This window comes from Pristis pectinata, chromosome 19 (genome assembly GCF_009764475.1).
Source record: "Pristis pectinata isolate sPriPec2 chromosome 19, sPriPec2.1.pri, whole genome shotgun sequence".
Taxonomy (NCBI): domain Eukaryota; kingdom Metazoa; phylum Chordata; class Chondrichthyes; order Rhinopristiformes; family Pristidae; genus Pristis; species Pristis pectinata.
This window is the reverse complement of record NC_067423.1, coordinates 35,967,990-35,994,697: the sequence shown is the minus strand read 5'-3', so window position 1 is coordinate 35,994,697 and position 26,708 is coordinate 35,967,990. Positions and strand designations below refer to the sequence as shown.

Genomic DNA, 26,708 nt, shown 5'->3' with positions numbered 1-26,708 from the left:
TACCTTAGTCTCCTCCAGGTGGGAAAATCTCCACACAACCCTCTTTTCCAGGTTTAAGGAATCAAGAACTAGAGGGCATAGGTTTAAGGTGAGAGGAAACAATTTAATAGGAATTTGAAGGACAACCTTTTTTTAAAAGAAGAGGAAGGTACGTATATGGAATGAGCTTCCAGAGGAAGTGGTTGAGGCAGGTACAATAACAACACTTAAAAGACAATCGGACAGTACATGGATAGGAAAGGTTTAAAAGGATATGGGCCAAATGCGGGCAAATGGGACTAGCTTGGATGGGCATTTGGTTGGCATGGATCAGTTGGGCCGAAGGACCTGTTTCTGTGCTGTATGACTCTATGACAATGGGGAAAAGCTGTAATAAATATAGTGATCCTGTGAGATGCATCAAGGCTGTCTTCACACCACTACAGAGCTGGCACCCTCATAGGGAAGAGTATTTATGCAGAAGTCAGAGTTCTTTAAGTGAGGTGCCACTCATCAGAAATTCAGAGTTGTTGCAAAACACTGAAGTAAATGGAACTGGGATTTATTAATTCATCTGCAAAGCAGGGTGTATGAGAATTGGGGTCATCCACCCTCGTTCCTAATTATTGGTACACTGTGTGGGTAGTAACGAGTGGGGTGCGGAAATGGTCACAAGTTTTGCATTGAGGATGATGGTTTTGCAGCCTCCATAGGAAAAGTGAATCTCTGTCAGGGAGACCTAAAACCTTTGCCGGAAATGCTTCCTTCTTCTGCATAGCTGGTTTTGTGGCTGCCACTTTCAGTTTATAAGATTATGCAGGACACGTCAATAAACCATCTATATCTACCTGGGTTCCCTGGACCTGTAGGGAACAAAATCTCACGAGGAGACCAATGGCATTTTTCACTGTAACCTTACTGATGCATGGTTTTTGTTGATTCTCAGCTGCTTTGATTGAAGTGTACACTTGCATGGAGACTTGGTGAAGCAGAGGGTAACCATTGAGTCTTAGTATATACAGTTAAGCTGCTGGGATGGCAGCTGGCAGCCCAGACTATTGACCTAGACCTGAGCTCGAATATCCACCTCGGCTGTTGGGGAATTGAAATTCAAGTGATTACGTATATTTGAAGTTAAACTAGTCCCAACAATGGTAATCATGAAACCGTCATAAAAGACTGACAAATGTCCTTCAGAGAACAAAATCCTTACCTAGTCCGGCCCATATGAGACTCCAGATCAACCAATATGAATTGCGTTCCCAGTTCAGGACGCAATTAAAGACACTGGCATTTGTAATGATGTCCATGACCCATGGATGGATGAAAAGAAACAATCTGGCTGAGAACGCAAGCAACACCTTGAGATGAAATCCTAGCACTTTTTAAAATAAGCTAGTGAGAGTCTGGCTTTTACTACATAAAAAACGATTGCTTATTTCATGAATCCCTTTGAATAAGGAATCATTCTTGCTAATATTTCTGCAAAACTGTATTTCAATTTTACCTTCCATATTTTTCTTCCTGGCATGATTCGCAACTACTTCCATCATTATAAATCTGCACAGAATAACCCTTCAAGATGTTATCAGTTTGAAATTGCTGCAGATGGCACAGGAAATCAGTGCCTGGTGCTGAAGTTAAACTGGCATTTCATCAATGGGCTTCTTGAACCATTTCCACTCTCTAATTTAGCATTAACATTTAGATGGAATAATGAAATGTGTCACCTCCTTTGTGTTATGATATTGTCAAGTCGAAGCCTTTAGGAAGCCAAGTAATGTGCTCATCTTTGGCTAACGTTTTATAATTATTTTGATAACATCGTACATCCTGTTTGCATTTGCTATAACTCATAGGGTAATATTACTCCCATAACAATTATATTTTTTACAAAACCATATGGTCTTCTCTTTCTGCCTGTTTAGTCCTCACAGATTCATTGAACCATAGAACCATACAGCACAAAACAGGCCCTTTGGCCCACCATGTTGTGCCATCCATCAAACCACCCTCACACTATCTAACCCTTTCCTCCCGCATATCCCTCTATCTCACATTCCTCCATATGCCTATCCAAAAAACTCTTGAACCTGTCCAATGTATCTGCCTCCACCACCACCCCAGGCAGTGCATTCCATGCACCAACCACTCTCTGGGTGAAAAACCTCCCCCTGACAACCACAGATGATGGAATGATACCATTCATTTCCTGCCAGGCAAATTCTATTCCCTGGTCACTAACCCCATTCCTGGGCATGTGTGAGGCTTATTTTATTTATTCATTAGTGAAATGTTGGATTTGGGCATTGCTGGCAAGGTCAGCACTATGACTAATGCCCCATTTGTTCTTGAGAAAGCAATGGTGATCTTTCTTGAGCTGCTGTGGTCCTCTTGACTTCTGGCAGGTAGTTTGTAGAAAGGCTTTGGGGTATCAGGAGCCATTCTCTGAGATATCTCACTTCTTAACTGCTCTTCCCGTCGCAGTATTTTTGTTTCTGGTCAACTGTGACCCCTCAATGTTGATGGTTGGGGACTCAATGATGGTGTTTCCATTTAATGAAAAAGGTAGCTGCTTAGAATTTCTCTTGTGGAACATGAATATTACTTGTCACTCACAAGCCCATGTCTGTATGTTGCCGGGATCTTGTTGCATGTAGGTACGGGTTAATTTATTTGCTGAGGAGTTGCAAATGGAACATTGTGCAATCATTAGTGAACATCTCCGCTTCTGACTTTATGATGAAGGAAGTCATTGATAAAGCAGTTGAAGATGGTTGGGCCTTGAACATTGCCCTGAGGTTGGGATGTCCTGGGGCTGGGGTGATTGACTCCGACAACCACATCCATCTTCCTCCAGCCATTGGAAATTCTTCCTTTTGCTGCCCTTTGACTTCAGTTTTAACAGGACTCCTTGATACCACACTTGGTCAGATGTTGCCTTAATGTCAAGGGCAGGCACTTTCACCTTATCTTGTTCATTCATCTCTTTGATCCTTGTTTGGACCAAGGCTGTGATGACATCTGAGCAGAGTGGTCTTGACAGAACCCAAACTGAGCAGGTTGTTAGTAAGTGGTACTTGATAACTACAGAGATAACACCTTTCATCACATTGCTGATGATTGAAGTAGATCAATGGAGTTGTAATTGACTGGAGCGAATTTATTTCTTTTATAGACAGAGCATTAGCAGGGCAATTTTCCAGGAATTTGGGTAAACTCCTGTGCTGTAGCTGCTAATGTAGCTTTGGCTGTGTGATACTAATGAATGATGATGTTCTTAGGGTAATTAAAGTAATTTGAACTTCTTCAACCAAAATTAGAAAGCTTTTTTATATTCTATTCACATAAAATTCTTGACTTAATAATCGAGACATTAGCAGATGATAGCTATAACTTGTGAGATAAATCATGACATTTTATGAAGGTACACCAAGGCGTTGCAATCTCAAATGCACTTCCTTTCTAGAGTAATTCAAATGTAAAGTACCAAAGGGATTTAATAAATATACTTGAAATACATGAAAGACTATGTGATAATAATAGGTAAAGTGAGCTAATTAGATAATTTCTTCAAAGAATAAAATGGGCCAGTGGCCTCCTTAAGTACTGTATGATTTTATGATCTTCCGAGCAACATTCACAAACATGTTCATAGCTTCAGACACCACTGGCCACTGCTCTAAATTAGCTGCGAGGTAATCAGGTATACCATTTGGATGATGTTTGTCCTTGTAAACCATTTGTCCTTCATTCATGCACGACTTCACTGTTTTTATTGTTGCGCTCTATTGAGCTCCCCTACTCAATATTTCCAATAAAATTTCTTGGACCATCATGGATTTCAGAAGTTTTGAGCATTTTGAAAAGATTGGGCATAATTAGGCATTCTTGGTGCCAAGCCCTTTAATTCCGATAGGCTTATTTTTATAGGTTTCTGGGAATGACAGTGTTCTGAAATTCTGAGTAAATTAAAGATTCCGTGCTGTTTAACAATGAACTTCAAGGAAAAACTAAGTCAGTTGAAAGCCCGATTTTTTCAAAATGAATGCAAGCATGGTTACTCCTCCCATTAGTATTTAACTTCTGTTTTTCAGCCATATCTAGAAAAGAATTCAGCCAGGGGAGTATGACTTCACCTCTGGCAGGGAGCCAAGGACATTGTGGATATCAGGAATCCAGTGGTGATCTTCTTGCAATGTTTTGTCTAAATTCCAGATATGGTTTCATAGTGAAAAGCTTTCATGCTTAGAATGCAATCTTTAAATAGCAGCCCAGTATATCTGTGTACATATGGGATGGGTTGTCAGCTTGCACAGAAACAGCTGATAGTAGAATAATACTTGTACTTACCCCAAAAGGGATGACTTCACAATGTGTTCCAAACATCCAAAGTTAACTGGATAATTGGAAGGAATATATGAAAGATCTATATTAAAAGGGACAAATTTAATCTATATGCACTCACACCTGGTGGATTTACATCAGGAATCACAAGTGTTCCCAAACTTCCTGATTCTGAATTGTGAATCCATGGTTGTTTGGTAACACCTCTGTTTCAGAGTCTAGGATGAGGTCCCCCTCCTGAACTTTAACCATTGTCCCCTACTAAAAGCTGCAGTTCCAAAATTTCAGATTTAATCCTTTTTGTTAACCGGTTTTATAGTGATCTATATAAAGTCATTACTGCCAAGCAGATTAATATTGGAAAATATTCCCTCAGGACGGAGCAAAGGATAAGGTGTTCTTAGTGCTTAAATGAAAAATCTAAAACTACTTCCTGACCAAATTTAGGCTGATCTTAATCATGTATTCTACACATATTTTGCTCAGGAACTTTGAACAGATTCAGTATACTTGCAATGAAATGATCATCTGCTGTGGAGTTTTGATACATGAGCATGAAATCTTGAATGAAGCCAAAACTTACATGAAGGATGCATGTGACTGTTCATAACATCAGCATGAATGGAAGTGACAGATGGACAGGCGGGGATGTGGAAAAGTATGTAGAAATAGAAGAAGATTTAGAGAAACAAAGGACTGCAGATGCTGGAATCTAGATGAAAAACACGATGATGCTGGAGGAACTCAGTGGGCCAGGCGACATCTGTGGAGAAAAGCAGGCGGTCAACGTTTCGGGTCAGGACCCTTCTTCAGGACTGAAGATAGGAAAAGGGGAAGCCCAGTATGTAGGAGGGAAAAGCAGAGCAGTGATAGGTGGGCAAAAGAAGGGAGGCGGGGTGGGCACAGGGCACAGGGTGGTGATAGGTAGATGCAGATAAGAGATAGTGATAGGCAGGTGCGGGGAGGAGGGGAGAGCAGATCCACTGCAGGATGGGTCAAAGGTAAGGGGAGAGAGAAAAAAAGAGGCTCAAAAAGGGAAGAAGAGAAGAAGCATGGTGGGGGTGGGGTGTTTGTGGTGAAGGGGGTGGGGATTACCCAATGTGGGAGAATTCAATGTTTATGCCTTTAGGCTGCAAGGTTCCAAGATAGAAAATGAGGTGCTGTTCCTCTAGTTTGCGCTTGGAATTCTCCTGGCAGTGGAGGAGGCCGAGGGCTGACATGTCTGTGATATTGTGGGAGGGGGAGTTGAAGTGACTCGCAACGGGAAGATGCAGGTCGCAGTTATGGACAGAGTGCAGGCGGAGAGTTCATCAGTGAGGTAAACGCAGATGAGGAGTGACATGCTGGAGTGGGCTTGATGAGGCAGAGTGAGGGGATGGGGTGATGTGAAAAGTTGAACTGCATTTACCCTTCCTTTAAATCACTAAAGTGTTAAGTATCATGCATCAATTTGCTGCAATGCAAGGAAAAGATTGCATACAATGAGATGGACTATGACCTCATGATCTACCTTGTTGTGACCTTGCACCTTATTGCACTGCACTTTCTCTGTAGCTGTGACACTTTACTCTGTACTGTTATTGTTTTTACCTGTACTACATCGATGGACTCTGTACTAACCCAATGTAACTGCCCTGTGTAATGAATTGACCTGTACGATCAGTTTGTAAGACAAGTTTTTCACTGTACCTCGGTACAAGTGACAATAATAAACCAATACCAATACCAAAACCAAAAGTAAGGAGTAACCGCCAAGTCAGTGTTTTCTCTCCAGTATTTTCAGCACAGAATGCTACATCCATAAGGAATTAGGAAGTGTGCCCTATTTGCAGTTCTCTGTCAAATTATGTCTTATCCTGATCTTTCTGCTAAAGATAAAAATCTTATCCTTATTATATTACAGTGGTATTTAGTCTGGAGGGGACTGCATTTGATTCCTCTAATTGTACAATCACTATATCTTTGCCAACTCTGGGTGAGCTGTCCTGAAGAAATGTCCTGACCCGAAATGTTGACCGCCTGCTTTTCTTCATGGATGTTGCCTGGCCTGCTGAGTTCCTCCAGCATCTTCGTGTTTTTCATCTAGATTCCAGTATCTGCAGTCCTTTGCTTCTCTGGGTGAGTTGTGTTAAACGACCTAGGCTGTTTCACCCCTATCAATTGCCCAACATGAGGGGCATAGGTGGGGTAAACTTTTCCCCATTTCAGAGATAACCAGAGGCCAATAGAGTAAGGAAGGAAAGGTTTAGAGGGGATCTGAAGAACTTTTTCACCCAGAGGCTGGGTGGAGTTTGGAGCGCACTGCCCGAGATGGAGGTGGAGGAAGAGACTCTCACAATATTTAAGTATCTGGACGAGCATTTGAATCTACGCCAAGGCACAGAAAGGTGCAGAACAAGTGCTGGATGAGGAAGTGGAGGGATGGGTTAGTAAGTTTGCAGATGACACAAAGGTTGGAGGTGTTGTGGATCGTATGGAGGGCTGTCAGAGGTTACAGCAGGACATAGATAGGATGCAAAACTGGGCTGAGAAGTGGCAGAGAGTTCAACCCAGATAAGTGTGAAGTGGTTCATTTTGGCAGGTCAAATATGATGGCAGAGTATAGTACTAATGGTAGGACTCTTGGCAGTGTGGAGGATCAGAGGGAACTTGGGGTCTGAGTCCATAGGACGCTCAAAGCAGCTGCACAGGTTGACTCTGTGGTTAAGAAGGCATATGGTGTATTGTCTTTCATCAATTATGGAATTGAATTTAGGAGCCAAGAGGTAATGTTGCAGCTAGTCAGACCCCACTTGGAGTACTGTGCTCAGTTCTGGTCACCTCACTACAGGAAGGATGTGGAAGCCACAGAAAGGGTGCAGAGGAGATTTACAAGGATGCTGCCTGGATTGGGGAGCATGCCTTATGAAGACAGGTTGAGGGAACTTGGCCTTTTCTCCTTGGAGCGACAGATGATGAGGGGGGACCTGAAGGAGGTGTATAAGATGATGAGAGACATTGATCGTGTGGACAGTCAGAGGCTTTTTCCCAGGACTGAAATGGTTGCCACAAGAGGACATAGGTTTAAGGTGCTGGGGAGTAGGTACAGAGGAGACGTCTCAGAGAGTGGTGAGTGCATGGAATGGGCTGCCAGCAACAGTGGTGGAGGCTGATACAATAGGGTCTTTTGAGAGACTTTTGGATAGGTACAGAGAGCTGAGAAAAATAGAGGGCTATGGGTAAGCCTAGTAATTTCTAAGGTAGGGACATGTTCAGTACAGCTTTGTGGGCCGAAGGGCCTGATTTGTGCTGTAGGTTTTCTATGTTTCTGTGTTTCTATAAATGGGATTGGGAAACACGGGCACTTGATGGACAGAAAGGACAAGGTGGGCAGAAGGGCCTGTTTCCATGTTGTGAGATTCCATAATTATGACTTAAACCTGTAAAGCGGCGCCGTACTGAGGGTGTCTTTGTGATGAGCTCCCTGGTTGGAGTCCCCACTTGTCTCTGTGGATGTAGAAGCTCCAGTGCTGAGAAAACAGACTGCAAGAATCAGCTCATTGCAGTGTGAGTTTAGTGCTGTGCTCAAACTACTAACTCTTTTGATCATAAAACAGGAAGGAGATGACTGTGCTGCTGTCAGGAAGGGCAAGTTATACAACCGCACAACAGTCATATTTCTCATTTTTATGTGAACATAAAACAGTACAGCACAGAAACAAGCCCTTTAGCCCACCATATCTGTGCTGACCATGAAGCTAAATTAAACTAATCCCATCTGCTTTCAAATGATCCATATCCTTCCATTTCCTGTGTGTTTGTGTGTCTGGCTAAATAACTCCTCGATGTCACTGTTGTATCTGCTTCCACCACCACCCCTGGCAGCGCATTTCAGGAACTGATGCTCCTGTTTACATCAATGGTACTGAGGTCGAGAGGGTTGAGGGCTTCTGTTCCTTGGAGCAAACATCACCAACCACGTCGACACCATATCCAAGAAAGCGCACCAACACCTCTACTTTCTCGAGAGGCTAAAGAAATTTGGCATGTCCCCTTTAACGCTCACCAATTTTTATCAATGCACCATAGAAAGCATCCTATCTGGAAGCAGCATGGCTTGGTATGGCAACTGCTCTGCCCGTGACTGCAAGAAACTGCAGAGTTGTGGACATAGCTCAGCACATCACAGAAACCAGCCCCCCCTCAATGATCTCTGTCAACACTTGCAGCCTTGGTAAAGCAGCCAGCATAATCAGAGACCTCTTCCACCCCGGACATTCTCTCTTCTTCCCTCCCCCTCCCATCGGGCAGAAGATACAAAAACCTGAAAGCACGTACCACCAGGCTCAAGGGCAGCTTCCTTTCCGCTGTTATAAGACTATTGAATGGTCCCCTAGTACAATAAGATGGACTCTTGACCTTGCAATCCATCTCATTATGACTTGAATCTTATTGTCTGCCTGCACTGAACTTTCTCTGTAACTGTAACACTTTATTCTGCATTCTGTTATTGTTTTCCCTTCTACTACCTCAATGTACAGACGTAATGAAATGATCTCTATGGATGACATGCAAAACAAAGTTTTTCACTGAATCTCGGTACACGTGACAATAAACCAATTTACCACATGCCCATTGTCACTGCAGCATCATGCTCTCAAGCTTTTGAAACGTAGAAAGACTTCAACAACAGGTTTAATGCTTTTGACCATAAGTTCAATAGACTTCTCATCTGTTATGACTGATTGAAAATATAGGAGAAGTATACAAAGAAAATGCAGGAACATTATTTTGTATAATGCCCCAATTATTTCTTTTCTGGGTTACTTTAGATTAATCTTTAATCTCAGGAATTTATAGGCCAACCCTGACAAGTAGGTAAAGCCACTAAGTGTGACAGTTCAGCATCTTGAGCACCCCAGGACAGCGTGGCATTCAAAATATCTTAATACAAAAACAATAAACATGATCTGACACTCTCAGTAGGATGTCACCCACACACTGCAGGTCCTGGGCAATATTCAGCCAAGCACTGACATACTGCCAAGCGACACTCTCTCCAAACAGAGGGAGCCTAACCATTTCTACCTGGCATTGAATGGTGCCAATCTCCCACCATCTTGGGAAATTGTCATTGTTCAGAAACTTAAATGGACAGAAAACAAAGGCTACAAGAGCAAGTTAGAGGCTGGGCTTTCTGTGACAAGTGGCTCATCCTCTGACTCTCCAAAGGCATCAAATAATGTCAGGAGTGTGGTGCAATACCTTCCACTTCCCTGGATGAGTGGACCTCCAACAATGCTCACAACAGTTGATACCATCCAGTACAAAGCTCCCTGCTGAATTTGCACCCAATCTAACTCCCGCAACAATCATTCACTCCCCTTTGATTGTTGGTATGGTTTCAGTGCACACAGTCCACAAAGAGCACTGCAGCAACTCATCGACACTTCAATGGCACCTCCCAAATCTATGAACTCTGTATAGGTCTTAATGGATTAAATGCATGAACACCAGCACCTCCAATCTTCCTTCCCTTCAAGTCACACATCATTCTGACTTGGAAATATGTCACCCTTTCTTTATTGCCACTGGATCAAAACTCTGAAACTCTTTCCCTAACATCACTGTGGAAGCACTTTCACCTTCCTGCCTGATCTCTCTAAAACCTTGATTTCCCCTATAGTCCAACAGTCTCTTTCACAGCCTTGATATTTAATGATTCTCATATGTTTCCACAAGATGAAGTCTAATTTTTCTGTGCTCCAATGCAATTATATCCCTCCTAAATAAGTAGAACAACACTGTACAGAGCAATCCAGGTGAGCTTTGCCAATGTCCTGTACTGTTGCAGCAAATCTTCCCCATTGTTATACTCTAACCCATTTGCAATAATGCCCAGTTTTCCATGTGTCTTCCTAACTACTTGCTGTGCCTGCACGATAATCTTCCATGTTACATCTACATGGACACCCAATTCCCTTTGTACAGCAGCTTTCTGCGGTCTCTCTCCATTTAAGCAACATTCTGCCTTTTTATTCTTCCTACCAAAGTGAATAATCTTGTACTTTCACACATTATACTCCTTCTAACAGTTTTTTGCCCATTTAATTAATCTATCTAAATCCCTTTGCAGACTCTTTGTGCCCCCCGAACAACTTACTTTTCCAGCTGTCTTGATATTGTCAGCATATTTATGAATTTTAAGTAGTTGAGGTCCCAGCACTGATCCCTGTGCCATATCATGAGTTATTATTTGCCATCCTGAAAAGGACACATTATGCTGAATGAATTTCTGTTAGCTCACCAAACTTCTACCCATGTTAATTTATTACCCTCAAGCTCTTACCTTGAGCAGCATATTTTCAAATGTTTCTTGGAAATCCAAATATATTCCATCTGCTACTTTCACCTTGTTCATTGCATCTACAAAGAATGCGGATAAATTTATCAAACATTATTTTCCTTTCAATACATCATGTTGAACTGATTTTCTAAATCAAGACTGCCTTTAAAAACACCATTCAACATGACAGGTAGTTTCCTGTTTTTCTGCCTTACTTCTTTCTTTATACTTATCCAATCAGTCGGACGTTTCCAGAACCAGGGGAATTTCAGAAGATGATGCCCAATGCAACACAATCTTAATAGGTTGGGCAGTTCAATTCCCAAAGCAGTTTCTTTCAATGCTTCTGAACTGTTTACTGGAATATTCAGGTAAAAGTCAGCAGGAAGTGGCCTCAGAAGGGAGATACTGTCAATGGATTTTGCTGCTGTTAAATGTGAACATGAATAGTGAAACATCATCTATCACCTTCTCTTCTATTGTCTGTATGAGAAGTAGCTATTTGGGTAGGCAACATACACCAGAGTGCTATTAAATATGAAGAAGTTTAAACTGTTTAAATTTCCAGGACTATTTCCAGGAAATAATGAGTTTGATTTTTGTTCTCCTGTAATTCTTTCCAAAAGGAAGGTTTTAACCAAGTTTTCATATGTTTTAAAATAAAAGGAAAACTTGGAAAGTTTTATGTAATCCCAATCCTTTGCAAAATGACAGAAAAGACATTCGTTATTAGAATACAATGGTAAAAGCAGGGATCCAGTAAGAGTAACTGTTGCTGAGAGATCCACATTTGAATTCCGTTGTTGACTGTTATTTGCACCACTTGTTCTGTGCCTCTAAGGCGATGGGCTCTTGCAAAAATTTACCAATTGTGTTACAGCCATTTGGATTCCTTGGAGTGCTTAAATAATATCATGTCTTGTCATGACCGAAAGTACAATCTTACTTGTGAGGAATTACACGATACATGGACAGTGCAGTGACGCAGCTGGTAGAGATGCTGCCTCACAGCACCAGATTCATGGGTTCATTCCCCACCTTAGGTGTTGTCTGCCTGGAGTTTGTACATGCTTCTTGTTAGTGCATGGGTTTCCTTTGGATGCTCCAATTTCTTTCCACATCCCAAAGGCATGCAGGTTGATTGGTTAATTGGCCACAGTAAAGTGCTCTGAGTGTGCAGGTGAGTGATAGAATCTGGAGGGAGTTGAGAATGTGAGGAAAATAAAAAGTGGGACTAATGTAGGATTAGTATAAATGGGAGATTGATGTTCAGTGCGGATGTGGTGGGCTGAAAGGCCTGTTTCTGTCCCGCATCTCCCTATGACCCTTTGATTCTAAGTAGCACCAGTTGTGCTGCAGTGGTATGGTCACGTTTGTTCCAACGTGACCAAATTCATACCTGGGGCACTGAAATAAATAGTGCTTTGTGGCCTAGTGACAGAGAATCTGGAAGCTATCATAGTCAATTGATAAATAGAATACGTAGTCCACCTCCAAGATCTATGTCACGGTCAATGAAATGTCCTCTAAGTTACTAAGTCTGAAAAAGAGAGCAGGCATGAGAGTGCACTGTTGTTGAATGCATTTCCTATCTTTGTTAATGCTTTGTTGAATGGCATTTTAAGAGGCATTGTTGATTCGACTAAGCAATTTAACTGTCTTTTTTTTTGTAGAGGTATTGTTTACACACTTACATAGAGAATTGATGCACTCGATTCATCATCTTGACAAATGCCTAGGTGCTGAGATGAAATGGTATGTGCACTGAGCTCATTGTTATGGTTTTGCACAGAGATCTCTTAGCTTTAAGTTATTGATTTGAAGGCGATGAGCATCATTCATTTCAATTGATATTTAACGTTAGGCACTAAGGCTAGACACAGTTCTCTGGAATAGCAGGCTGAAAGAGCAAGCAACATTCTGGCCTTACTTATCTTTTTTTAGTTGTAGTTTAGTCCTAGTGCAGTCTATGCTTGTGCCATGAAAGCCATCCATTCACCAATTCATTATTCAGAAACTCCAAGCGATACAGCAGAAGGGATTATTTAACCCACACTTCAGGTACAGTCTAAATTATAACTTACAGGTGGGGGAGATTCTGGCTTCAATGACCCTTCACTCTGCATTCTGAAGAAATGGTCATAAAAGGCCTCTTTACCAAAACACCTGCTGAGGTCCTCACCAAAGCAGCATTGAGCCTGTATAATGAAAGTATCACAGTGCGTTGCATATTGCAAGCTCTGTTGCACCATCCAACATTGCGTAGCTCATGAAGAAACACTGAAACAAAAAAACAAAAATCTGCAGGTGCTGGGGATAGAGTCATAGGCCCTTTGGCCCAACTCATCCAAGTTGCCGACCTGAGCTAGTCCCATTTGCCTGCATTTGGACCATATCCATCTAAACCTTTCTTAACCATGTACCTGTCTAAACGTTTTTTTATACACTGTAATTGCATCCCCCTCTACCATTTCTTCTGGTAGCTCGCTCCATATGCTCACCACCCTCTGTGTGGAAAAAGTTGCCTCAGGTCCCCTTTCAATCTTTCCTTTCTCACCTTAAACCTCTGCCCTCCAGTTTTAAACTTCACTGCCCTGGGAAAAAGCCTGTGATCATCCACCATATCTATGCCTCTAATGATTTTATACACCTCTATAAGGTCACCCCTTAGCTTCCTATGCTTCAGGGATAAAATCTCCAGCCTATCCAGTCTCTCCTTATAACTCAAACCCATCAGTCCTGGTAACAACAGCCTTGTGAATCGTTTCCGCACTCTTTTCAGCATAGTGACATTCTTCCTGTGGCTAAGTGACCAGAAATGCACACAATCCTCCAAGTGCGGTCTCAGCAATGTCTTGTACAGTTGTCACATGATGTTCCGACTCTTGTACTCTGAAATAAAAGTCACTCGGAAGCAGTAATCACTCCACAGATGTTGTCTGACTCGCTGAGCTTTTCCAGCATTCTCTGTTTTTATTGTTAAAAAATATTACCTGGAGAAAAGACATGAATGCATATTATAGAGCACAGCACTTATTGGTGGCTTTGAAGAGAGAGGAAGCAACAGCTAAAGCTCAGCATCTCCACCTTGTTTCTCCATTATCTGATGGAAAGTGCTATGCATCCATGGTGAGGAGGATGGCAACAATGTGTTCACACATTTTGTGGTTGTGTATGTCCCATGTGAGGAGGTCTGAACAACATATGCCCAATGACTGTTCACTGGGTGAGGCGAGGCAAGTAGTCCCCAGTCCATTTCCCTGCTGGCAGCCCAGGTATTTACTTTTGTAGAACTGTGGTGCATCTTTTGGAAATGGAACTGGAACCCAGTACCTGAATCAAGGCAACTTCAGTTGGCTCCCATGTATCTGCCCCCACAACCTCTGCCGGCAGTGCATTCCACACACCCACCACTCTCTGTGTAAAAAAAACTTACCCCTGACATCCCCCTTATACCTTCCCCCAATCACCTTAAAATTCGATAGATTATTCGGTGATCGATTGTGCTGGTTAGATCCCTGACATACACACTCTGTAAAACATATAGCACAGTAAAAGGTCATTCATATCCATGTGTTCATGTGCCTCCTGCAGTCTGACCAAATCTTCTTCTGTCAACTTTTCCCTTTCTCTTGTATGAATGTTTTCTTATGTATTATTATGAAGCAATTCTACCGTTTTTAATGTTAAATCATACAGAGCTGTGTGTTCCAACTGATGAAGCCTGGGGTAAAAATTCCAAACTATGCTAATTTTGTATGATTCCCTCATAAATATATAGAGTAGAAATATCCCAAGAACTATCAAGATCATGAAGTTACAGTAATATGCCTGATAATTCACTTAATTTAGTACTAACAAAACGGTAATCTTAAAATGTGTCTGGGAAAATGCACATTTGCCCCATGTGCTTATTTAGTAAGGGATCATAGATATGGTGTTTTCGAGCATTTTCATGCCTCTGAGTCTCCAAAGTAGTAAGGGCTCCCTTTCTAACTGAGCAAAATATGCCACCTTTTACTCCATTTTCTCCATGGTCTTCTCTCTGTTGAGTGCAACACCATTTGATATGTTGTGACCATCCAGCTGTCCATCCAGCCAAGAGGTGGTCATTGACTTCAGGAAGGTGGGCGGTGCACACGTTCCTATTTCCATCAATGGCACTGAGGTCGAGAGGGTTGAGACCTTCAAGTTCCTTGGAGTGAACGTCACCAATAGCCTGTCCTGGTCCAACCACATAGATGTCATGGTCAAGGAAGCTCACCAGCGCCTCTACCTCCTCAAGAGACTACAGAAATGTGGTATGTCCCCTTTGACCCTCACTAATTTTTAGTCGATGCACCATGGCAACTACTCTGCCCGAGACTGCAGGAAACTGCAGAGAGTTGTGGACACAACTCAGCACATCAAGGAAACCAGCCTCCCCTCCATGGACTCTGCCTATACTTCTCGCTGCCTCGGTAAAGCAGCCAGCATAATCAAAGACCCTACCCACTCCAGACATTCTCTCTTCTCCTCCTCCCATCAGGCAGATGATATAAAAGCCTGAAAGCATGTACCACCAGGCTCAAGGACAGCTTCTATCCCACTGTTTGTATGGTCTCCTAGTGGGATAAGATGGACTCTTCACCTTACCTTCTACCTTGTTATAGTCTTTCATCTTATTATCTGCCTGCATTGCACTTTCTCTGTAACTGTAACACTTTATTCTGCATTCTGTTATTGTTTCCCCTTGTACTACCTCGATGTACTGATGTGATGAAGTGATTTGTAAGGATGGCATGCAAAACAAAGTTTTAGACTGTACCTCGGTATATGTGACAATAATAAATCAATTAATTAATTTTGCTTGAACCTGTTTTCCAAACAGAGATTAGAGGAGATGGCTTTTTGCATCACATTGCTTCCTATCATCGTCTTCTCCAAGCCAAAGCCTTGTTGTAAACAAATTGGCTTTTTGAATCAAAATCTTAACTATCCCAATGTTTATCTCTGATTAACACTGGAGAATGAGGAGTAGAGTATGATTAATGGACAAATCCCAGGGTGAATCAGCATTATTCTCTCTAATTACCACAGAGTGAGTATCTAATTGTTATAGCTCTGGTATCAGCATTCCCTCTGGGAAGAAATGGCAACTCAGTGGCTCATTTGTGCATTCTTTCCCTTCATCTCTCTTTGGTATCTTTTAATCATGAGCCATAGGTTTTTATGGGTTAAGTAGCTCAAGCTTCACAGTTTGCCCAATTACCTCCCACAGCTTTGTCTGTGCTCTGGAAATGAACATCAGCAAATTGTTCCACACAGCCGCCAATGTTTGCTGCATTCAAGCACCAAGCCCCTACTTCTTCCATGCAGAGGTATTGCCACTGATATGAAGTTAGAATGCATTTGAGAGTATGTCCAGGCTTTATCTTCAGGACTCCAGCCAATTCTCATCAACCAGAAGGCAGAAGATTGAGGTAGGATGGCAATGTTAATGCTCAGTGTTGGTTGGCATAAAGCAAATCAGCTTCATAATAAATAAACCATCAGGCGCTATTTGTGAGAGAAGACCAGCTGGCTACAAGACATAAATAATTGCATAGCGAGAATGTGACTTTATCACTTGACTTGAAGATCACTGAAACCCCAGGACTGTCAAGATGAATGTGTTAACTGACAATCTGTTTCATACAGTGAGTCTTTTTATAGAACCCTGGCTATGTAAATTACGACGGATGATTCATAGAAGAAAGGCTGCAAACCTTTGGATCAAGGATGCTGTACCATGGACAATGTTTTTCAATTCCAGCCTGCAGAATTTAAGTGCCTAAAGTATCACGAGACCCACAAACCTCTTTGCTAAATCAGGTTTTATTCAGGAAAATGTTAAACTTGATGTAATATTGCATGTAATTCCATTCTCGGGATAATTCTGGAACACTTTGGGTGAAACTTTATTTCTTTCTAGTGCAAGATATAACTGAGGCAATTTTTAGTGTTCAGGTGTCAACCCAAATGAAAATCAAATGAACTATAGATGATGTAAGTTTGACATAAAAACAAATTGCTTGAAACACTCAGAAGGTCAGGCAGCATCTGTGGAAAGAGAAACAGAATTAATGCTTCAGTTAATGAAGGGTTTTCATCTGTGTTGACATCTATTGGTTGAGATGTCTGCCTATCTCAGATAGACACCTCATAAATATGTAAATTGGGGTCCTTTTGCTCAGAGAGCACAGTAGGATTGCAAGGATATTTTTACCAGGTTGTGAGTGTCCATGATTAATGATCGAGTCAAGAAAAACGACTGGAGGAAAAATGGACCCAACAAGTTAATAAACACCTTTGCTTCATGGAGTGTAGGACTGTTTATCTGGTCCCTGGAAGGAAAGTTAGGGTCTGCTTGATTGCAGATCTCTTCTTCACCTAACCCACCTGCCCACAAAACCCTCTCAGAGCCCAAAGCAAACTCTGCATTCAGTTCTGAGCTCTGAACATCAGGAAGGATATGTTATTGAAAAGTGCAGCACAAATTTAACAGGACTTAGAAAGGTAGACAGAAGAGACTGCCAAATCTGACCCAGAAACCTATGCTTTTTAGAAACTTCAAGGACTATGGTGTGGGACAGAAGCATATATTATTGTGGTGCAATCTGCAACTACTGCCTTGGTGATGAGCACAATACTCTGTGTGCCATATCCTGACTGGTTGGATCATGGTCTGGTATGGCAATTCCAATGCACAGGAATGCAGGAGGCTTCAGAGAACTGTGGAGACAGCCTGGTCTATCACGGGCACATCTCTCCCCACCACTGACAACATATACAGGAGGCGCTGCCTCAAGAAGGCAGCATCTATCATCAAGGATCCCCACCATCCAGGTCATGCCCTCTTCATGCTGCTACCATCAGGCAGGAGGTACAGTAGCCTGAGTCCCACATCACCAGGTTCAAGAACATTATTTTCCTACAACCATCAGGTTCTTGGACTTAGCTGCACAACCCTAACACTACCTCAGCAATGGAACACCACGGACCACCTCTTCCACTACAAGACTTGTCTTAAATTGTGCCTCCATTTTTCTTTACACTGAGGTCTTGCTTTTGCACAATCTTTTTTTTCCCCACTGTATGTTGTAATTTTATGTCTAATTTATGTATAGTTTATATTCTGTGTGTTGTCTGTACTTATGTGCCTGTGATGCTACTGCAAGCAAGTTTTTTATTGTATTGTAACTCACCATACTTGTGCACATAACAATAAACTCAACATGACTTGACTAGACTTGATTACCCCCACAGCTATGCAGAGAAGGCAAATCATGGCACATATTGTATGTACCACCAATCTAGTGCCAGGAGTACAATATTGGAACTCATTATTACAACAACCATCCTCTCTTAACCTACATGGCCTAATGTATAACCATCAGCAAGAAGGACTCCTCACCATAACTATTGAAAGGAAACACTCACTGATTGCAGGTTTGTTATGCCATTGGTTGTTGCCACAACTGTAGAAGATATTCACAAGGAAATTTCTGAAATGGAAAGATTACACTATTTGGAAAGACTGATCTCTTTTGCTAAAAATAAAATTACACTAAGGGGGACTTATTGGAGGTCTTTAAAATTAAGAAGGAAGTCAACAGCATTGGATATGGAGCAATTGTTTTGGTTTGTAAGTCCAGAACAAGAGAGCAAAAGTACGTGATAAATGCTACCAAATCAAACAAATAACTAAAGAGGAATTTCTTTTGGTGAGATTGGTGAGAAAATGTTCCATGTCAAAAGATTGGGACAGATAGTACATTTAAGAGATTTAATCCATATACAGAGAAGAAGAGAATGGAGAGGAACTGAGGACAAAGGTAGAAGTGATTAGATGCTGAGGAGGTCTGTATGCATTATAAACTGGCTTAGATTAGTTGAGCCATGTTGCCTCTTTCTTTGCCGTGGATTCTATAGAATTATGCAAAACAGTCTTCTGAATTTATGCCCATTCATTTGCATATCAATTAAGTTTTATTAGGCAACACTGATGGAATCTCCCCTTCCCCAGCAGGTCTCTGGGCATTTTACAGCTTACCTGCTACATTCTCATGTCCTCCTCAACCATTCTGAAAAGCATCCGAACTTGGATGACCCTATATTAACAACTGCATGTGAACTCTAAGAAGGAATAAAATGAAACTTGAATTTAATGCAAATTCAGTGGATTGAGAGCAAATTAAATCCTTTACCTTTTTAACTTCAGTAGGATAGCTAATTATTCTGAATAGTTAATTTCAGCACTACACATAAGGACACTGCATTTACTGAATGTTCATTGACAGAACAGATCAAAGCCTCACCAATGACTTCAACTTCAGCTTGTTAGATTTTACTCTCCCCCTTTTCAGCAAGAACCTAAATGATCTTAAAGGGAAGTCTCATAGCAATGGCCCCGAGAACTCACGAGTTTTAATCTATATCAATTATTGACGTGAAGTTTTCTCTCAAGAATGGGAGCTGTTATTGCAATCACTATGTCAGTCATGATTTATTCACTATCCACGTACTTTGTAGAATTAAATTTGGAGGCATATAAGATGATAAGAACCTGCTGACTCCATTAATAGTTTGCAGCTTCAGGAATGTTTTAATATCAGGTTAACATAATTTCCCTGCTACTTGGACAAATTAATTGCCACAGTTTATAGACATACATGCTGTAGGTTATTTCCAGTACAGATTATATTCAGATATACTCTGGGGTCATCCATACTTTACAATGAATGACAGCTTGGAATGGCATGTGCTGGTGTTATCCATGTGAGAATGTACCTGTCTACCAGTGCAACAGAAAGACTTGGTTTTAAAACTTTGCAATTTTGATCAGGGAAGAGCTAGTTATTTAAGAGTGGAAGCTGACTGTGTTTATATGGGGACGTTTCCCATCTTTCAGACTTTTAAAATAAAAGCAAAAGGTTCTGGAAATACTCAGCAGGTCAGGCACTGATAGACTAGCTGAGTATTTCTGCTACTTTTCTGCTTTTGGTTTTACAGTATCTGCTGTTTTATTTTTGTTTTCAGATTTTAGTGCTTTTTAGAATTTTAATCAATTTTATTTTTCATTTTTGGCAGCATGAACCTTCACATATTCCTGTAATGTTTGGCCTCCCCATGGTCTTCTAAGTGTAGCTTCATGAGAATGCTCCTTAATGTATGATAAATAATCTCAGCTGGATCTGAGCTGTGGATGGCTTCTTTGTGGTGCAGTCTTCCATTAGAGACTGAAATGATTAGCCAACTGGTGGAATGGATCATTAAACTGCCAGTTTGTCCTTTTGGAAAGGGAACCAGTCAAGTCTACCCAAATTGGCCTACCCATGATTCCAACTCATTAACATATATGTGCACAAACTTTGTAATCCATGTATGTACACAGATGTTCCTTCTTCCAACAATGGGCAATGCAGGGATATGCAAAAATATAAACTAGAAATAGAGAGCTGCAAGTCCATGTGTAATTGTTTTATTCAGTTCTCTGGATACACTGTACCTATGCACATACATCATACATTTACATACACCACACCATTTCCCCCTTTTTGAAAAAGAAGAGTGATTCATATTATTGACAAATTTTACCCTATCAATATTTTTTCTGAGACTTTTTCATCTTCTCAAAGAAACATGTACCATTAGCATTGCATCCTCATCTTTTCTTGAGGATTATGAACTTGAGCCAAACAGGAGAACCGTGTCATTTTTCTCCACAGTCTCTACTGGAATATGCTCATCATCAATCTCTTTCAGGAATTAAGTAGTTTATGTGTACACATCTGATTTCACAGGGTATATCTCCATGTACCACATGCTTCCATTATCACTACATTATACTAGTTCCAAATGTCAGATTTGCCAGGTGGTGTGAACACAACCTTTACCATGTAGATTGAATTGTTTCTCTCTAATACACAAGTCATAATTTTCTTTCTGGATTGCCTTTCCTCATCTCAGGGTTTGGCTGAACTAAGTTTAAATGTGTTCTAGATCTTCTGCACATTGATAAATCAGCAGGAGTATAACTTGTTGTTCTGTAGATGAGCAAGAACTTAATGTTTCAGTGTTAAACTTGAACACCTTTTGATGCCTGTTTCTTCAGACCTTCTTTCAAATCTCTCAGCTACCCCATTTGACATTCAATAATGTGGTAAAATAAGCGTGTGCTGAAAACCATTTTGTTTCCTAAGACATTCAGACAGTGAAGAAGCACTGCTGAGGACCATTATCCTGGACCAGTTATCCTGGTGTGCCAATAGTTGCCCTGTTGTAGAATTGGATGCAACATGTTTCACCTCCACCCTTTTCAAGTGACTATGTACATGTACGAAGAAGTTATTAATTTCCTTCTCACAATGGTAAGTCCTCTTTAGGAGGGTCTTATTGACCAAATCTCTCTCTATGAAGATCTCTTTGATAATGTGGGTCTGCTCTTCTGACCTATAGTTCAATTACCTCCCAGCTTTTCAAAACATTTATCTAATCCAAGGTAGTGCACAACCCTTCATGCTGAAAATACCAGAACATCCAGAATGAAGCTCTTTCAAAATCCATCTTCTCAGTACACTTAGTACAACAACTCTCTGTTCCTATTTAATGCAATCTTATTCCATCAACAACTTGCTGGTTATGTTACAAGTACAAATCTTCATTTGGACTTTTGTCCAATTCAGTCTATCCCTTTAAGATTATCGTGTATACTTGTTTCAGAACAACATCTTCCTGTGTTTTCTTGGCCATGCATTAGAGTTATAATAGTCGAGGATTTATTTCTCCAATACTTGGGCCCATTAGTAAGTCACCTTGATTCCATTGACAATGATCTACAACTGGATATACCTTGTTTATGTTAGCTGGAAAGGTCAGAGTCATTGGGTTATGGAGACATGCAGGGACAGGCCCTGTGCCCATCTCTTCTGATGCCATTTACCAACACCTGGTCCACAGACTTCTATGCATTGTTGATCCATGTGCTCATCTAGATACTTCTTAAATGTTGTAAGAGTACCTGCCTCCACCACCTACTCAGGCAGTGCGTTCCAAATAGGTCTTTAGTGATGATTTCATAGTGTAAGGTCAAATGGTGCACAAATAAAGAGATACACGTGCTTATTTCTCAAATATTACTGACTTATTAGCTGAGCATATGCATGTGACAAGTCTACGGTAGTGAAAACTTAGGCTCTTGCCAACTCTGCATGTAAATCTTGTGAAAGGTGATGAATTGGGAAAAGGGAAGTTGCCACAAGTTCTGGGTGTCTTTGTACACCTTTGCACCCCTGTCATTGAAAGTCGGTATTCAGGTACATTGAGAACCTGATGCCCTTGTCCTTCCTCGGGGTTGCAGATTTGCAGTTAGGACAGCCGAGACAGGTAACTGCAATACCTTCTATAGATGGACATACTGCAGCCATGGAACACTGGTGATGGAGGGAATGAATGTTTAAAATGGTGGATGAAGTGCTAATCAAACAGGCTGCTTTGACCATTTATCCAGGCATCATGATTTCCTGTTTGTTGGATCTCATTATGCCCATTGGTTGCTGCATTTCCTGTGTTACAGTCCTGACTGTGCTTCAAAGGAATTTAATTGCCTGAAAACTGCTTTGCTACATTCATTGAAGATATGGCATAAACAGAAGTGCTTCCTTTTTTCCAGTTACATTAAAATGTACGGACTGACAGAACTCCCAAGGACAAGCCTTGTTCTCAATGGTACATTGTTGAAAGAGAAAATAACATCAATTAGATAATAATTATAGATTAAACTTAAGTATGTCATTTGTTTGGTTTTGCTTTGTAATTGATGTCTATGGTCAGTTTGAAGTATTGAGAATGGGTAGACTGGGGAGGAGGAAGGGTAAATATTCAATATTCAGAGAGCAAAGTTGACAATCACAGATCTTCTGCCCAGCAGATTGATTGACCGCCCACCCAGTTGGTTTATGAGTGAATCATGTAGAATGTTTCACTTTTGGTGAAACTGCAAGCAATCAGATGTCAAAGTCATGGAGATCTATAGATGCACTATGAGTGAAATATAATCCCATGCCTCTTACTGATATATTATGATGATGGCAATTGATTTATTGATTAGGAAACATGTTTGGAATGCAACTGAGCTTCACCATAGATTGCAAAGATAGACTTTACATTTGATGCATTGTTATGATGTATGATGGATGCTTAAGGCAGTCATAATTGGTGCAGTACTGTCAATCCATTTGATCTGGTTGGCATTAATTAGATCTACCAAATGCTTTCTTGTTCAGTGTGGATAACAGAAATAGGTGCACCTCCAAAACTTTGCCTTAGAGGGCATTCTTCAAGGGCAAGTTTCACACCAAAAAGCTGCACTTTAAATGAGTTTTCATTATAAATCTTTGAAGATTATAGGATGTGTTCACATTTAACATCTCTGCAAGAGCCCCTCCTCATTATTCATTGACAAAGTTGATACTGGAACATAATGGATGCTATCAATAAATCAGCATCAGTAAATTTATAATGCAACAATGAGACTATTATGTTTCTGTCAAATTCCCAAGTTTTACTTAATTATTAAAGCCATAATTAATTTCTGCTCACGATTCTGCAGTAACCTCCTTAAATTGAAATATTTAAGGCTCTAATCGTACCAATGAATTGTGCTATTTGTAACTATTGCCAGACTCTGGAGATAAAATGTACTTTTTAAGCTATTAAGATCAATTAAAAAGATTGGTGATAACAAATAATGTTCTGAATGCATAATAATAAACATCAGATAAATGGTTGTTTCTTTTATTTCTGCATATAACATGTGTGTCACTGACAAAAACAAAAACAAAATTTCAAGCTGAGTTCTTGAATCCAGTAACTTGTGAGACAGTTTCAGGTAGCAGTTAAGAGTCAATTACATAAGGCTCACATGGGGTTACAGTGTCAGGATTCCTGCATTAATCCTTTAAGACAATCTGGTAATTTCATGCTCACATTTATTGATACTTACCCTTTTTAATTTTAGGCTAATTAATTTAGAAGGATCTAATGGGAGGTCATTGATTGAAACGTTAACACAGTTTCTCTCTCCACACATGTTGCCTGACCTGCTGAGTATTTCCTGTATTTCATGTTTTATTTTATAACTTCAATGACTGCTCTTTTGATTCTCCAATGTACCACACTGGGTCCAGATTTGATTCCCATTTTATATTGGGTGTGTCTTTTTCAATCTGAACAGGCAGCAGAGATACAAAATTTACCCTCAGCACCTCCAAGCTACCAAAAGGAACATCAAACAGGATAGCTGCTCCTGACGCCTCCTGGTGAAAGTCTGTGCCCATGCAGACATCTGGCCAGATCAGCCTTGGTAGTCAAGTAATCTATTAACACTGAATGCCCAGACGCATAAGCCACCTCACAGTTGGAGCGACCTGCGTTCGATCCTGACCTCTGGCACTGGTGGTGGATCATCCTTTCAAATAGGTGACATTCCTTCAAGCTGCTGAACACAGGCTCGGTTTTGTGAGGTTAAGCAAAAATGCTAGCTGAAGTGGTGAGCTCTAATTTGGCAGTAGTGGTTGCACATTGAATGGCATCATGATCTGCACACCTCTGCTGGGTATTAGCTGTACATGTGCTCCAACCCCTACCGATATTTCAGCCATCCAAACATACACCACAACAGACCTGCATTATATGGGAACTGATCCAAAACCTGCAGCACTCTATGACTGAGCTGATTTCCGCTGCCCAGTTGTCATGTTAGGATTGGAAATATATTTGCTCAGTATAGTTCCGATATCTGATACCCTTTATATCCTCTCAGTTTCTATCTTGACATGGTCTCTGAAACTATCAGTCCCACTGACCTATTCCCTTAAGTTAAAGGGGGCACTGCTTCAAGAAGGCAACATCGATCATTGAAGATCCCCACCATCTGGGCCATGCCATCTTCTCGTGGCTACCATTGAGCAGGAGGTACAGAAGCCTGAAGTCCCACATCACCAGGTTCAAGATCAGTTACTTCCCTTTAACCATTTGGTTCTTGAACCAACCTGCACAACCTTAATCAGTACCTCAGTATAACAACACTTTGACCACTTTGAACTATAATGGACTTTTTTTTGTTTTAGTTGTGTTCTTTCCTGTATAATTTTGTTTAATCAATGTTACTCTTGTGGACGTTTTGTCTCTGATGTTATGTGCCTGTGATGCTGCTGCAAGTAAGTTTTTCATTGCACCTGTGCGTATATGAACCTGTGCATGCGACAATAAACTCGACTTAAACTATGGGCCCATTGTCTCCATTTGATTCACACAGAGGTAATTGGTTACTGGGGTCAAAAATGGAAAAGCCTTGTAACTACTGAGTGAAAGCTGGGGGAAAGGCTTCAACTGCAGCAATTATTGACAGGAAGGGTGATGTAAACGAGAATGAGTCGATGCATCTCAGCAGAAGCAAATTAAAGTATCAATTAATAGAGATTAGATAGAATTCAGCTGAAAATGTTCATTCTGCAGTGGAGGAAAATAAATTAAGGATAATGTATTGGAATGAGGTGTGCTTATACTGATATCAAGAGACAATCAGTACTAGTCAGCTTCGTCAACCTAGCTGTCAGGTGTGGTTTGCATGTAGTTTAGGCATTTCAACCACCATTCCACCATCTCCTGCTCAAGGCTGGGAAACTTTCTCTGTGATTTCACTGGGTTTTTCCAGGAGCCAAATCAAGCATTCTAAATACATTCTCTGTACCACACATCCAAATTTAACTACTCAGCTAATTGTGTGATATTACTCTTGAGAATTCATGGGGATGCCACCATTTCTTCCTGCAAAAGGAAAATAATGAATATTTACAACTGTCAGAGATAATCTAAATATAATGTAGAGACACAGCAAGATCTATGGAAAATACAAGGGACTTAGAATGTCCACAAGAAGTCAAAATAAGTTTACCATTTCTTGCAATCTTCCTGTAGGTTGTTTACTTGAAGGGATGCGCTTAAAAAAACTGAAAGGAATTCTGTTGGTTGCTTAGGGACTGGCTTTGGCAATGCCATGTCATCTCTGTGGGACAGCTGAACATTTCAAGGATGCTTTATTTCCAAAGCGTGTGCTCGCTGTTAACACTTTTGGAAGAAGCAGTCTGGTTTCACTGTCAAAAGATGTCACACATAAACAGCAGACCCCACCTCCTCCAAGGAGCTTCAGCCAGAATCAGTTTAGCAAAGTCACCTGTGACCAGCACCACCAAATCCCTTTCCATTTACAATTGTTTCTTTGCCAGAATTAAACAGCAGTGAGGATCTTGCACTCCTGAGGAACGATGTGCTGCGTATGTTTAGATATTACAGTGTCTGCCATATGTTGTCCCTAGGTAGAGTTTGACACTTTTCTTAATAGTTCCATTTTCAGAGCTGCCTCCACCACTATCAAGCTGAACATATTAGCAAATATCTATCATCACATTTCTTTCCACACATCCTGAGTATCTGACTGCTAATTTATAACATTTTTTTAAACTGTGATACTTAAAATCTGCAATAAATAAAGGAAGAGGACTGCCTACTTACAGTGTGTTTCCACAAGGGAACTGTCCGTGAGACGTTCGCAAGAATCAGACTACTTCGCCTCAATGGGAAAAACTGCAATACTGGAATGCCAGAAATACCCAGCAAAGCAGAGTTAATGTTTTTGGTTGATGTCCAAGGCTCCAGAGTCGTAACTTGACATTTGATGGTTTGTACTTGTGCTGCAATGGATGCTGAAGCATTGGCGATGAGTGTGTAATGATGGAGGTGCCTACCATTGGAAAGGATGGGCTCCAAGCTCTCTGCAGAGCCCTCTTAAAGACTGGTGCAGGATTCCCATTGGCACTATTTTCTCGAAGACCTACTAATGCACCAGGCATTATATTGTACTCACTCACCAGGCTTCCTTTGCTGCCTGTTCAGACTTCCCTTCAGTCCTCTGCAACAGAATTTGCATGATTTTGCTCTCCATAAGCTGGCTTCTCCACAACTGTTGCCTAATGTC

General features: G+C 41.0%; 1 long non-coding RNA gene across 1 annotated transcript in view; it reads right to left on the bottom strand.

Annotated features, from left to right (window-relative positions):
* LOC127580639 (uncharacterized) overlaps nucleotides 1-26,303 on the bottom strand; it is a 41,378-nt gene extending 15,075 nt beyond the window's left edge. The window contains exons 1-2 of the long non-coding RNA XR_007957848.1: nucleotides 26,246-26,303; nucleotides 10,655-10,731 (exon numbers count right to left, since the gene is read on the bottom strand). This is a non-coding gene — a long non-coding RNA (uncharacterized LOC127580639). The remainder of the gene's footprint in view (nucleotides 1-10,654; nucleotides 10,732-26,245) is intronic.
* Nucleotides 26,304-26,708: the final 405 nt, after the last annotated feature.